Source organism: Panicum virgatum, chromosome 2K, assembly GCF_016808335.1.
Source record: "Panicum virgatum strain AP13 chromosome 2K, P.virgatum_v5, whole genome shotgun sequence".
In the NCBI taxonomy this organism is placed as follows: Eukaryota; Viridiplantae; Streptophyta; class Magnoliopsida; order Poales; family Poaceae; genus Panicum; species Panicum virgatum.
The window spans coordinates 23559600-23573465 of record NC_053137.1 but is presented as its reverse complement, the minus strand read 5'-3'; positions in this window follow the sequence as shown (position 1 = coordinate 23573465).

Genomic DNA, 13866 nt, shown 5'->3' with positions numbered 1-13866 from the left:
TACTAATTCTTGCATAGCTACTCTCCATAATATAGTTCAAATTCCTTGAGTTGGACTTAATTGACCAAGTAAGTGCATATGAGCTTGCCTCCCATATACCCATGCATGTGCACTAAGAATTGAGGAATTTAGCCTATATTGTGAGGTTTCATCTTTTATGATCCTAATTCTTCTACATCAAAAGGGTCACTAAAGTAGAACTAGGAACATGTGCAATTGACCTTGTTTGCTTTCTTGCGTTGTGACCAAATTGAAAATTCATGAGAACTAGAAAGGTTGATCTTAATATTTAAAGTTGCACATGACTCTTGGCTAAATGGCAAAGGTATGTCTTCTTGAACACTTGTTTTACCTTTGTGCATCTAGGCCATTCTATCTTGCTAGTGTGTGCATTTTCATGCCATGTGTGGTATAGGATAGTTTCCTTCAATATTCCACTAGCATGATAGGAAGTGTGAGTGTATAGGATAGAATTTAGATTTTGGTCTTTGTGACCCAATTGAGCCATTTATGACAATTGCTATACTTGATTGCTTGTTGGCTAGTCACAAGTGATGCAAATTTCTCAAGTCCATAAAATTTCAAAATCTATCTCTCTCATTCTCTTGAAAGTATCAAGAAAAGCTTGAAACAATAGAATTATCATCTATATCTATCAAGGTTCATAGCCTAGGACTCATCTCAAAAATTTCTCTAAGAGAAAACAGCCTTTGGACATAATTCCTAGCCGCCAGGGGGCAACCGGTCTTACTGGTCTGACCGGTCTGGTCTGGCCTGGCAGTTACTTCTACCCCCCTCACGGGGTAAACAGTGAAACATTCTCACTTTTACCCCTCCACCAACACCTCTTCACCGTGCTCTCTCCCTCACACGCACAAGGCGCCCCCCCCCATTGGCGATTTGAGGATTCAACCCAGGAGAAGGCGATTCCTTTGGGAATTTGGATCACTCCACCAGCCTGACCGCTTTCCCAAGCCGGTCCTTGAATTTCCCCTTCGAAATCCCATTCAAAAGGTACTCTATGGCTCATTGTCTCGATCTACTTATCTAGGCCATAGATTCAAAATCCCTCTGGTAGAACATCTCCTGCAACATTCTAGAACTTGTTCCTAGAAGATCAAACACTTTTGTTTGACATTTTGGGAGATCTCACAACCTAGAGTTGGACTGGCATGACCGGTCTGCCCGACCGGTCTGTCCAGTGGAACCTTAGGTCGTGGGTTTGGCCAAAATCTTCAACACACCTTATCTTAGGATTGTTCTAGACCTCATGCAAATTATTCATGATCAAAGTCTTGCTGTGAGATTGGATTGGAGCCATTGGCTCTATACCTGGAGTGACCGGTCTGACCGGTTGCCTAGACCGGTCTGATCAGTCTACCCAGAACAGACCCAATTGCTTCAAGTTGTTCCTAATCTTTCTTTATCTAAAAGCCAATCATTTTCTATGTCCTTATACATCTGTTGTACATCTTCTTGGACTCAGGACAAGCAGCAAGATGACAGGCGGTCATGAGAGGAGAACAAAGCGTCGGCATGATCCCACAGATGTTCACATGGCCGATGCAGATGAGGGAGGGTCTAGTAATTCCAGTATGACTGGTGGTAAAATTTTGAGGCCTAGAGGGCAGAAGAGGGCAGTAGCAGATGATATTATAGAAGGAGATATTGACACCTCTGACAGTGACGATGATGTTGAGGATAAGGCCTATAGGATTGAGCTAAGGCATGGGAAGGGCCTAGCTCCGGAGGAAAGTGAAGAGGAGGAAGAAGAACAAGAAGTTGATGAGGAAGAGGATGATAGAGATGAGGAGAAATCAGCTAAACTTCTGTACCTGTTGTGAACAGGCCCAGATATGCTTATGGGACAGCTCCTACAAATTATTATGGGGATGAAATGAAAGAAATAGTGAAGAGCTTGAGAGGAGAAAATCCTTATATTGAGGAGAGGACTGCCAGGGATCTCAGATTCTGGAGTCGGTTCCAGCAGGATTTCTACACCACAGTGATTATGAAGAAGCCCAAAATCACATATGAAGCTCAATATGTTGATTGGGAATACATGGAAAGGAAAAACAATGCTATATTCAATGAAGTCATGGCAGCACGTGAAGAAAAAAGGATCAGTCATCTCATGGGTTTCAAGCATGGATGGAACAAACAGATTATTGCACGGTTCTATGCTATAGTGTACCTTGGGCATCATGAGAGTGAGAGAGCGATGTTCTGGATGACAGAGGAACAAAAATACCATATCACCTTTCCAGAGTTTGTTTCTCTTTTCCGCCTTGGAAACACTGACATGGAATATCCAAAGCTCCATGATGCTGGTGTGATTGAGCCTAAGGAAATGCATTTTTTGTATCTGAAGAACATGAGAGGCAGCTGGGGTAAGGTCAATGGTCTCTACACCTACTATGGGTTCCTGAACAGGCTTTTCAGGAAGACTTAACCCCTAGAGATGGAAACCCCTCAGATGTTACCCTCTTTTAGAGAAACTTGATGGCAGCTATGAGACTAGGAGCACCTCAATTTAGTGTTGGGGATTTCATTTGGTAAGAGATCAAGCTTCTTTCTAAAAATCCTCAGAAGATTTGCAGCTATAGTCCTTACATCATGTATATGATTTGGAAAAGGACTGGAACAAAATTCCCAAATGATGTGAAGCACAAGCCTTTAAGGCCTCCAGTTATCAAAGCACCTAGACTTCCATCCCCTCCAGCAGCAGAAGAAGAGGATCAGCACCAGCAGCACTCCCCTACTGCTCAAACTGGGGCCGGTCTAACCGGTTCCCAAGACCGGTTTGACCGGTCACTGTACAGCAGCAGAGGCAGTGGAGGGCAAGCAAGAAAGAGTGAGATTCAGTGAAAATGATGCACAATGTGATGAATCTTCAGCCGCCTCGCTCACCCATCTCTCCTTCACCACCTGAGGCAGAGATTCCATCTATGGAGGACAGAAGTACATGGATATGTGGGCTTCCGAGTACTTTGAGCGGTTTGGCCATGTTTTCTATCCGGATGTTGGTGGCTCATCATATGCTCCTCCGCCTCCGCCTCCAAATTCTTATGGACCAGGAGCATCATCAGCAGCTGCACCTTTCTATGCGCCACCTCCTCCACCATTCGTTGGCGGCAGCAGCTTTGGGTCAGCCTCCACCTCAATGATGGCACCTTTGCACGGTACTCAGGTCTGTGACACATGGTCTTTCTGCTGGAGAGTTAGCCGCTTCACGTCTTTATGATGCCTTCTTTGGTCAACCCTTTGGTATGTCTAGCTCTACACCATCGTTTTCAAATCATTCGCTACACACAAATCTAAATTCTTTTGACACCGTTACTCTGCCTGAAATGCTTATATGGTTTCAAATCTATGGTTAGATACTCATGATTGGAATGGACAATCTCCTTCAGGTGGCAATGGAAATTGTGGTGGCAATGGACAGTAGAAGATGAGTTGAAGCTACTTCTCCCAGGCCTTTTATGATGATAGATGACAAAGGTGGAGAAGAATATGGATTAAAGCTTCAAAGTAAGAGAAGGGCAGCAGATTTTAGAGTTGGGAGCTTCAGTTTTTGCCATGACCGGTCTGACCGGTCTCCATTTCTGTAAACTCTGCAAGTCTGTAATAAATTCTAAATCTATCTTTCGTGGACTTGAGAATTTGTAATGTGTTCTATTGTGTGTAATAGACCTATTTGAGCCATCTAAGTGAACTTGTGTTAGTGTGATGCAAATGATTGGTGTAATGTGGTTTTTGGCTGAATGTCTGGGGCAGACCGGTCTGACCGGTCTATGCGACCGGTCTGACCGGTCGGCACCAGACAGCCATGTTCTTTCTGTTTTTTGTGTTGAATTGATTTATCTTGTCCATGCATCACGTGTAGTATTTTTGTAGGCACACATACACTGTTATACCCCATGAATTCTGAAATATAGGGGGAGCTCCTATTTGTTTTAAATATGTGCAAATGACATTTGAGGCCTTGATTGTTGAATTAAATTCAAAGCACATATTTAGGGGAAGCTGATGATTATATCTGAGAATTTGAAACTTTTATTTGATTCATTTGTAAACTTTAATCAGGGTTGTCATCAATCACCAAAAAGGGGGAGATTGAAAGCGCTTCTAGGCCCCTAATGGGTTTCAGTGAATTGAATAACAACATGATTAAAGGGCTAACGTTTTTAATTGAGATATCGTGAGAAGGGATTTATTTGTATATCAATTGTGTATTGACTCATGTATCAAGGAATCAAATAAGAGAGACCTTATTGGACAAAGTCAAGCATGTTGTGATGAGAAATCACTATGTAAGAAATAGCCTATAGTGACGTGCACAAAGGTGACCTGCCGTTGTGGCCTGTCACCCCACAAGTAGAGGTGACGGGCTTTATCTCCGTGTGTCACCTCGGACCAGTTTGGGCCTCGCGAGGCCTCAGCAGAAACGTGGCCCAGTCACCTTTGAGACAGGATAGGTGACGGGTCTTAACAACGCCCGCCACCTAGACTGGAGGTGACGGTCCACATTCTTCACCCGTCACCTAGATTACATTCTAAGGTGACGGGCCAAGACTGAAGCTGCGAAGGTGACAGCATTTACTTAGCCCAGTCACCGCGTCTTCTGATGCGCATAACCAATGCTACTTGAAAGGTGACGCATTACGCATATAGATCATCACTTATGCGTCATCTTACCAGTGGCCACGAACTTAGCCATTTTTTTGTTGGACACGTCGCCGCAGTTCTAACAAAACGATGAAAATTGCGAGGTAAGAAAAGGAAATTGCGCGAGATAAGAAAAGGAAATTGCAGAGAAAAATTGCGAGAAAATTGCGAGATTGTTGCGAGATAACAAGCAGGCAGAAGTTCATAATATTTATATATATATATATATATATATATATAAAGGGAGCTACATACAAACTACGATATACATAGTTAATGGCTGCACCCTCATAACTTCCGCCACCATGAAGATGGCATAGACGTATCAGGCGACGCTCGGCACGAGTGGCGCATTCACCGGAGATCTCCCAAGGCGGCCGAGGGTCTCGTTCATCGAGTTGAATGAGTCCCTCAGGACACCGATTGCCCAGGTGTCGCCTGGGCCTAAGGGGTGGGGATTGAAGACGTCCTCCACCGCCACAGGGGCCAGAGCCGGAGCAAGGGCCGGAGCAGGGACTGGAGCAGGGGCCAGCGCCGGAGGTGATAGAGGATGAAGGTGATGGCGACAAGGGGAGGAGGGGGAGGAAGACGGCGACGAGGACGACGAGTCCGCCGCTTGAACGAAGCGGCGGCGGCGGGAGGGAGAGCCACCCGACATCGCGGCGTGCGGTGGCGGCTGTGTGAGAGTAGCTGTGTGATCTAAGGCGATGGCAACTGTGCCGAGTGGAGAAGAAGAAGAGGCCGGGAGGCAGTATTTATAGCGAGAGGCCGGAATGCGAAAGGGCCGGCAGAATTCGAACGGGCGCGTGGTTGCAGAGAGGGCAACGGGCGGCAGTTGCGATTCCTCAGAGAAAAAGATAGGTGACGGGCGGTATGTGGAGCCCGTCACCTGTAACCATTTGAAGGTGACGTGAGCAATGGGCGCCGGTTGCAATTCCCGTGAGAGAAAGATAGGTGACGGGCGATATATGGAGCCAGTCACCTGTAACCATTTTAAGGTGACGTGAGCTCTTTATCATAAGTGACGGACTACTATGACGTCCATCACCTACGAACGTTGCCCATCATCTGTAACCATTTTAAGGTGACGTGGGCTCTTTATCATAAGTGACGGTCTGCAATGACGTCTGTCACCTGTAAACGTTGCTCGTCACAGTTGATCTTAACCTAGTATTTCCCCTTGATCAGCCGCCGCTCGTTGCGGCGCAGATGCGGCGGGAGGCGGCGATTTTGGGCGGCGACGCATTTGGGCGATTTGGTGTTCGTGCAAGGTTAGTGCTCCAAATTATCCCGCTTGATCTCCCCATTCCGTCCTCCTCGATCATCACCTCAGTCCTCGATGTTCAATTAACTGTTAAAAAATCTTGTGTTTTGTGGATGTAGATGGAGGATAGAAGTTGGATGAGCCTTTCTAGCCATTGTTGTCCGCAGCACTTGAGGGGGTTGAAGTCTTTCATACAGATTGTGAGGGCCGACATGGAAGCGAGGTCTGAAACAACAATATATTGTCTGTGCCTCGATTGCAAAAATGATAAGAAATACTCTGATTTTGAAGTGGTTTATGCGCATTTGATCGTTCGTGGATTTGTACCAAATTACACTTGTTGGAATAAGCACGGAGAGGAAGGGTCTAACGAAAGGGGAGAATGGGTCGCCGATACCCAAGAAGCAGGGTGCAGGGATGATGATCAAGATGGGCAAGGCAATTGTGATCAAGAAGGGTGCAGGGATGACATCAATGAGGAGTGCATTTTGGAGTTCAATGACGACCAATTTGATGCCTTGGTCGACAATGTTGAGGAGATGATCCATGATGTCAGGAGAGAAGATGAGATGACTGAAGCTGAGCTGCGTAAATATAAGCAATTTGTTGAAGATTCCAAAAAACCTCTTTATCCCCATTGTCAGAAGTACTCGAGGGTAACCGGGGGATCTGAAGCTTCTGCAACTAAAGGCTGCTCATGGTTGGACAGACAAGAGTTTTAAAGCATTACTTCTTCTCCTGAAGGATATGCTGCCAGAGGGGAACTTGCTACCGGATACTATGTACGAGGCCAAGCAGATTGTGTGTTCCATGGGATTGAAAATTGAAAAAATTCATGCATGCTGGAATAATTGTGTCCTGTTTTGTGCAGAGAATGAAGATCTGGACAATTGCCCTGAATGTGGAATGTCGAGGTACAAGCATCGAAAGGATGGTGGTGATGATGGAAAGGACAGCATGGATGAGAGGAAGAAGAAGGGGACTCCTAGGAAAGTTGCATGGTACTTTCCTCTGGTTTCCAGACTGCAACGGATGTTTGCAAACAAGAAGGAGGCAAAGTTGTTGCGTTGGCATGACGAGGGACGTAATAAAGACGGAATGCTACGTCACCCTGCAGATTGTGCTCAATGGCGACATTTTGATAACACCTATGGCTGGTTCGGTGATGATCCTAAGAATATCAGGTTTGCTCTGAGCACAGATGGAATGAATCCATATAGAAACATGAGTATGTCACATAGCACGTGGCCTGTTCTATTGTCAATCATGAATCTCCCCCCATGGCTTTGCAATAAACGCAAGTATGTAATGCTGTCAACATTGGTCTCTGGACCGAAACAACCCGGTGATAGAATTGATGTGTTCCTCCAGCCCCTCGTCGAAGATCTTCAGCTCCTTTGGGAAGGTGTGGAGGTTAGGGATGCTGTCGTCAATAAGCACTTCACTTTGCATGCTATGCTGATGACCACCATTAGTGACAATCCGGCTCATCGTAATTTGTCCGGGCAGAGCAAAAGGAAGGGTCAAGGTTGCTCCCACTGCTTGTTAGAGACATGTTCCTTAAGGCTGAAGAACTCGAACAAATTTGCATATATAGGCCACAGACGATGGCTTCCGAAGAATCACCCATATCAAAGCATGGACAAACTGTTTGATGGTACAAGGGAGACAAGAAATCCTCCACATTTCTCAAGGAGTGATGTGTACAAGCAAGTTAAGGATGTCAAAATAGTTCTCGACAAACAGAAACGTGGAGTTGATCATGAAGGTGATGATGATGGTCATGATGAAGGGATCTGGAATAAGAAATCCATTCTATGGGAGTTGGAGTATTGGCACATCTTAGCAGTCCGACATTCAATTGATGCCATGCATTTAAAGAAAAATATTTGTGAGAGCCTTGTCGGCACAATCATGAACACAAAAGGTAAAGGAAAGGATCATGAGAATGCCAGAGCTGATCTTGAAGAGATGGGCATTCGTCCTGAGCTTTACATCGAAGAAGCAGAAAATGGAAAAAAAACCTTCCTGTAGCCGCCACCACAATGTCCAGAAAGGAGAAGAAAGAATTATGTCAATTCTTGCATAGTGTAAAATTTCCCTCAGGATACGGTTCCAACTTTGCCAGGCTAGTCAGCATGAAAGAATTGAAGTTGAATTTCGCCATGATGAAGTCTCATCACTGTCACGTGCTTATGACGTCAGTACTGCCGGTAGCAATCAGGAATGTGCTCCCTATTAAGGTTCGTGAGATAGTCATGAGCCTCTGCTTCTTCTTCAATGCCATAGAGCAAAAGGTCATTGATGATGTGTTGCTGACAGCTCTAGACAGACGGTTACATGAGACACTTTATCTGATGGAGGCCTTCTTCCCTCTAACATTTTTTGATATTATGGTTCACCTCACGGTTCACCTTATATAGGAGATACACTACTTTGGCTCCTCTTACCTACACCAGATGTTTCCTTATGAGAGATACATGGGTATTCTGAAGTTATTTGTAAATAATCGGAAATATCCGAAGAGAAACATCATCAGCCCATACGGGACCGAGGAGGCTGTTGAGTGGTCGATGACTTACTTGGATCCAGATAACCCAATTGGAGTGCCTCATTCAAGACACGAAGGGAGGTTAGATGGGGTTGGGACTCTGGGCAAGAAGTCTATGAATCTGGAATGGAAAACATATGATCAAGCCCATTTTCTTGTCCTAGAACATATGGAGGTGGTGGAGCCATACATACTCAAGCACAAATAGCTTATCGTGCAGCAAAATCCTGGGAGAGGTTAAGGTTGGGTTGCCAAAAAGCACATGAAAGAGTTCAACAATTGGTTTAAAGACCATGTGGCAGCAAGCAATGTACCGAATGATGACATTAAGAAACTAGCTGCAAGCCCCATATTCACTGTGATGACATATCAGGCATATGATATCAATGGATACACATTTTACATAATACAGCAGGACAAGAAGAACATATACCAGAACAATTGGGTCCGCATTGATGCTTATGATAACAACATGCAAAAGGCCCCATACTATGGTCAAATAGAGGAGATATGGGAGCTCGACTACCTGGAATTCAAGGTTGCCCTATTCAAATGTCAATGGGTTCAAGGGTCACAGGGAGTGACACGTGACAAGAATGGGTTTGTCACTGTTGATCTTCGCAATGTTGAGTACAAAACAGAACCCTTTGTTTTGGCAAAAGATGTGCTTCATGTGTTTTATGTGCCTGATACAGTTAGTACGATGCGGCATATTGTCCTTCCTAGCAAGAGAAAGATCGTTGAAGTGCATAATGCGGTGGTTGAGGAGTTTAATCAATTTGATGAAATCCCTCCTTTTGCAACTTGTGAGCTCCCCCGCCTAAATGCCAATGACAAGACCCCATACCTGCGGACCGACCACAATGAAAAAATCCGTGTGAGGTCAAATTCAGGCCGTGGACGTGGGCGTGGACGTGGACGTCAAGAAACCTAGTGTAACAAGGTCAAATTCTGAATTTTGATGTCCCAAATAATTATAGTGTAATCAACATTACTTGTTGTTTGAATTTTGATGTAATATGACTGAATTTGCTTTCTAGAAGTGTAAGTGCAACTGCAATGTACAGCAATCTGAATTTTCTTTCTGGAAGTGTAAGTACAATTGCAATGTAAGTGGAATTGTAATATGACTGAATTTTCATTCTGGAAGTGTAAGTGCAATTGTAAAATGACTGAATTTTCTTTCTGGAAGTGTTAGTGCAACTGTAATATGACTGAATTTTCTTTATGAAAGTGTAAGTGCAATTGCAATGTACAGCAGTCTGAATTTGCTTTCTAGAAGTGTAAGTGCAACTGCAATGTACAATACTCTGAATTTGCTTTCTGAATAGGCTTCTGGAAGTGTAAGTGCAATAGCATTACCCGTCACCTATCAGTCATAGGTGACGGGCGACATCTGTGTGGCCCGTCACCCATGCATGAAAGGTGACGAGTCCAAAACATCGCCCGTCACCTAAGTCGTAGGTGACGGGCCACACTGGAAACAATCTTCAGGGGCTGCACTGTAAAGCTAATAGAAAGGTGATGGGCTACATTCCTTGCCCGTCACCTGGGTCAAGTTCCAACTGAACTTAAAGTCATCCCCCTTAGCCGTAGCTGTTTACGGCTCCCATTTCAAACCCTAGGTCGCTCCCACCTCCTTGCCTCCTCCGGTAGCACCGCCCTCTTCGCCGTCGCGCAGGCCCACTTCCTCGCCTCCTCTGGTCCTCGCGCCGCCCACTTCACCATTGCGTAGGCCCACCTCCTCGCCTTCTCTAGTCACACCACCCTATTCGCCGTCGCGCCTCCTCGTCGCGGCCCCCAACGCCCGCCCGCCCTCACTGAGGAGCCGACCGCAGGCAAGATCCGGAGCTGGGCACGCCGTCGCCCAGGCAAGATCCAGAGCCCAGCCTCTGCCAACAGGAAAGATCCAAAGCTGGGCACACCGTCGCGCAGATAAGATCCAGAGCCCAGCCGCTGCCAGCGAGCAAGATCCAGAGCCGGTCACGCCGTCGCGCCCATCGTCGTCTTCAGGCAATATTGTTCTTGCTATCATATATTTGCTTGGATTTCTTGTCTATTTTTGTTGTCTGAAACATCAGTCTGAATTGCTTGGATTTGCTGTCTATTTTTGCAATTAGAGGCAAATGATGATATGGGAATAGTGAATATCTTATTGCCACATTTGCCATACAAAATTGAGAGATTGAGATATTCGTACTTGAAATTAACAGGTCAGCCTCAAACGGCATGAAACAGATGCCATGTACACTCGCTGGTGTGTGACATCTGTTTCTGCCCTTTGAGGCTGAGCTCTTCATGGATTCTGGAGAGTGAATCAGTCATTGCCACATCTGCCAAATAAAATTGAGAGATTGAGTTCTTGCCATGAACAGGTCAACCTCGAAAGGCATGAAGCATATGGCATGTACACTTGCTGGAGTACTGTGGCATGTGCTTCTGCCTTTCGAGGCCGAGGTCTTCATGGATTCCTGAGAGTGATATCGGATTGGTAAATGGATAGTTAGTTAATCCAAACATATCTCTCCCACTTCTGATGCCTTTCTATGTTATATTTTTTATAGTTGACATGCAAGTGTTGCTGATCTTTTATGTCTAAGGTCATTTTCTATGTATTATTGGATTATTTTGGTTTTATTGAATCTTTCTGCAAATGATGATGTGGTAGATTTGCTGCATATTTAATTGGATCATCATGGTTTAATTTGCTGCCTATTTTTGCAGGATCAGTGGAAGCAGCCATGTCGGAAACTGGATCCTCCGATTCAAATGCACAACTTGACCAAGTGTTGAATCTTCAACCCGAAGTGTCTGCACAAATAGGTGCATGTAGCACCTCTCAGCATAGGAAACCAAGAGCACAAACTAAGTAGCCTAGTGACATCATCAAAGTCGTTGGCTTCGACAGTGAGGGGTTCCCAACAAATGATGATGGAATGAAACGCTGGCTACTGATCTATGGATTAATCACATGGCAAAGGGTTGGAATCAATGTCCACTTTGAGGATTTGGATGAGCCCGCGCGGTAGGGCTTGTTCGATATTATGAAGCAATACTTGCAGTTTCCTAAGGGCACATCCGAGGTAGAGATGAATCGTGTCAGAGGGGCGGCATGCAAGTCAATCGCCAAGCTCCACAGGAGCTTCAAGTCCAATCTGGTATGAAATTTTGTCAATGAAGGTAAAGAGCCTTTCGAGCTGCACAAGCACTTGGATCATCAAGACTAGGAGATGTTCATGGAGACTGCCAGCTTGGAGCAGTTTAAAGAGAAGAGTGAGCACTTCAAGAACCTTCGTGCTAGGATCACGGACAACCATCGCCTCAGTCCAGAGGGCTATGCTGGGAAAGAGAAGGGGAGATGGAGCAAAGAGGACAAGGCAATGGAGGAGGCAGGGTTAGAGAACCCTTGGAAACAGTATCATGGGTGATCAGTGCCTAATTTAAGGGCCAGAGCTGGTCCAACACGATCCAGCGAGGAAATCACCTGGAGTAGCAACGGTACCAAGAGACTGGCCGACTGAGTGATCGAGCTGAAGTACCATGAGAGCAGTGTAAGAGAACATGACATCCTCTCCACTGCCATTGATATGCCAAAGCACACCGGTCGCATGCGTGGAGTCTCCAGTTCAAGGGGTTGGAAGGAAGCCTTCGGCAAAGAACATGAAGGCTTGTGGAAGAAAAAGAAACGGTCATCTGCTGTGGATCCCGACCAACTGAAATAGGAGATAAAGGATGACATATTTGCTACACTCAGGGCAGTGGGGATAGATGTTGATGCAACATTATTAGCTGCGGCCCGTGGCAAGAGCAGTTGCACCTCCAAGGAGGTGGAACAGTGAGTACCAGAAGAAGAAGAAGCAGCAGCAGCAGCCTTGCCTAACCCCTCCTCCCCCGGTCAGCGCAGCATGCCAAACCCAGGACCCCTCTCCCCCAGCATTGGTCCTATACTTGATGAGCCAGACACAATTGATAGGCTCAATAATGTTCCAATCCCCTACAGCATTATAACTGGAAGTTACTCAACTTTGTTGATTGAGCTAGCACAGGGGATTGTGCAACCCGGGGACAAGGAATGCCACACGGTGCCAGTGCAGGATGGGTATGTCGTGGTCAAGATTGATTTTGTCCACGAAAAAGCCAAGGATGTCGCTCTGCCCATCCCACTACCAGAAGCCGACATTTTTACTTTGGGGGATGCCCGTACCATGCGGATCCAATGGAAGAAAAGTGGTATTCTCATCCCGCCCTTTGGTCGGTCGTCAACTAGTGGTGCCCAAAAGCGGTCACGCACCCCAACACTTGATCCTGAATATGTGAAGAGAGATGTCGCGGCATCTGACGACCCTCCCCCTGCACCAAAGAAAAAGAGACAAGCCACCCCAAAGAAAAAGGGAAGGGGTAAGGCAGAACCCAAGGAACTAGCACAAAAAGCAATAGAATCTAAGGGTAAGGAGGCACCCAAGGAACCAGCAAAGAATGTATGGACTTCTGCTCACTCCAAGTTTGAGATGGGCAAGCCAATGTTGTCAGAGCTAGATCTGGCCACTGCAGGGGTGAATACCAAGGGACTCCATAACCACTACATCACCCATGCCAACGATGATAATACGTCAATTGTGCGTGAATTTAAGGCTGAGGACTTGCACAGTGGGCCTGGTTTTTTCTCTATTTCTTGGTCTGGTCTGTACGATGTCTTCAACCTCGATGCCTTGAACATCTCCCTCATTTGTTGCTTGACATTGTGAGTATATATAGCACAAAAGATTGTTCACTATCATTCTTAATTACTTCGTAATGCTAAACCCTATGTCAGCTTTTTAAAAACTAATGTATTTGTATATAGGCAATTGGCCAGAGAATCAAAGAAACGTCAGCTTGGTGTTGCATTCATTGAGCCCCAGGATTTCTCTGCCAGCGTGATCAATTTGGATCCGCAGCACGTACAGTATGCCATCTCAACGGTCTTGAAGTCTTCACCAGGTTGTCTGCTTGCCTCGCACCACACAGGCATCCACTATCTCCTAGTCGTCATCTGTCCAAAGTGGGAAATAGTGTGGTACATGGACTCCTTGAGACCATGCAGTGATGATGGCATCACTCTGGGACAACGAGACTTCACCAGCATCAAGGCGGTTATTGATAGGTATATCTCTGATTTACCACATTTGCAATCTTCTCATTTGGAGCCTATCACTAATTTAATTTGCAGCAAACGACATCCATAACGACTAATGTAGTGCTTTCTCCACCTTTCGAGCCGAGTACTGTCTTCCAAAAACCAAGTTGACGCATGTGACCGATTTTCCGGTATATCTCCAAGATCCTGCATACTAAGTTTTCATGATTTCACTAAATAATATATTTGTCCTAACTCCTAACAGTA